This window comes from Corvus brachyrhynchos, unplaced genomic scaffold, assembly GCF_000691975.1.
Source record: "Corvus brachyrhynchos isolate BGI_N302 unplaced genomic scaffold, ASM69197v1 scaffold255, whole genome shotgun sequence".
NCBI classification, from domain to species: domain Eukaryota; kingdom Metazoa; phylum Chordata; class Aves; order Passeriformes; family Corvidae; genus Corvus; species Corvus brachyrhynchos.
Window position 1 is genome coordinate 4,855,307 of NW_008238358.1, and position 2,027 is coordinate 4,857,333.

Consider the following 2,027-nt stretch of genomic DNA (forward strand, 5'->3'; position numbering starts at 1 on the left):
AACCTGGGCCCCCGTTGCTTTCATCCCCCCCCTTCCTCCTGCCCTCAGCTTCAAAAAGGCCAGCCGAGTACCACTGGACCTTTTGAGGCCGCGGGCAGGGGCCCTTTTTACAGCCACGGACAGGGGTCTCACCGGATCCACAGCGAGACCTTCTCCAGCTCATTGTTGCGTCTGCAAGAAGGGGGAAACCCCAACACAGTCTTTGTATTCCATCCTCCCCACCTCCCTTCTTCCCGGCGATATATAGAGTAGAAGGGCTTTGTTACACGGGAAAAGGGGTCCCCCCTGGCTTCACTGAACTCTCGGTCCCGGGGAGAACCCTCCCTTTAGTCCCCCATTGCCCCCCCGGGTCTGTGTGCAGCGCAAGATGGTAAACCTGGCACTCATTAGATGTGGCTTTTTCTCCCCGTGCAGTGTCAGTTCGTGTCGTGGTAAGGCAGCCTAGTTAAAACACAGAGTTTGCTTACACTGACGGCTGTTCTCGTGGTGACTTCCCAAGACGGTGGCCAATCCTTCTGTAGTGTCTCTCGACTCTCGCACTGAGTTGGGATGGAAATGAAGGAGCGCGAAGTACTGGAAGTGGAGAAAGCTCCGAAGACGACTCCCAACTCCAGCCACAGCCCCAACCGCAACCTCAACCACAATCCCAACCCCTACCCCTCTGGACTGACTCCAGTCGCTCCGCAGTTGTGTATTGCACACTTAGCTCTCTCTTGGGTGCGGAGGGCAAGAAGGTGCTGGGAAAAGTGTCAGCTTCGCAGGGAAGGGCACGGAAACTCCACGCCGCTGAAAACCGTATAGCTGGGGCTCTGTTTACTGTCCCTACGGAGGCTCAGGCGCATGAGAGAAGAGAGGCAGCCGCCATGGAGGAGAAACTCTGGGCTGACACCATTTCGGGGCTCTGGGGGTGTCCTTGCTGAGCAGCCCGGGCAGGTGGTGGCGGGGGCCCCCGGATCGCTGGGCTGTCGCGGGATAGGTCCCGCAGCAGCCGCCCGACCCGCAGCCCTACTTTGTAGGTCTAATAATCATCGGCAGTATCTGGAAGCGGGGTTTGGAATGACAAACGAGTGCCCATAATTACGGCAACAACCGGATGGCATAGACGAGTTCATGTTTATTAGCTCTGACCGCTTAATTGCTATTAATCTTTCATAATCAGCTAAAAAGTGAGCCAGGCGTGAATACGTTTCTCTCGGTTATAAGCCGAATCCGTGTTTACTCTCAGGACATAAAACACTCCGTAATTAGAAGGAAGTTTTGTCGAAGAACAATTTTCTCACCCTTTTATGTCCCTGAAAGCAACTTCCTAGCGAAAACGTTGCTATAAAAAGAAGTCCAGAGAAACGAAGGACTTTATTTCTCTGGACATCTTTCTATGTGTACTCCCACGTCCTGTTGTGTTTCCTCTTTCAATAAATGCAGTGAAAATTTCTCTCATGTCAGGACCTTTCCAAAAAGGACGCGAAAGTAAGGAACAACTAAAGCGCAGGGTTTCGGAGCTTTTTGAGGTCGATTGCATCAAAGTAAACCACGGTGCAGCCGCAGCGACTCCCTTTGAGGTCTTCAGCCCTGCCGAGACCTCTGCTCCAGCGAGAGCCCCTCGGTTCACCAAAAACTCTTTGGGCGGGTTTATGAGCAACAACTTCAATTCTATAATGAGCTGCTTTGTGAAGGGTGTAGAAAACAGCATTGCCTTGCACGGCAGGATATTATGCACAGGAATAAATGATCTCATGAGCAAAGGTCGGTTCTCTGAGAGCACCCACCCAGTTTACAAGGGGCAGGATGCGTCCCACACCCCCGAACCCGGGGGCCGTGCGGGGCACCGTGCGGAGGCCTCGAGCAGCCCGGCGCTTCCTTTGCCCAGGGAGAACAGTTCCCATCGAGGCTCAGTTCCTTGTCGGGCAGGGCAGGAGGAGCTGCCGTTCTGGCCGGGCGTCTCTGCCTGCGAGGCCGTCCTTGTCTTCCCTGGGCAGCGCTTCCGCGGGTGGCCAGCGCCCCGCGGAGTCACGTCGCATTTTCCGTTG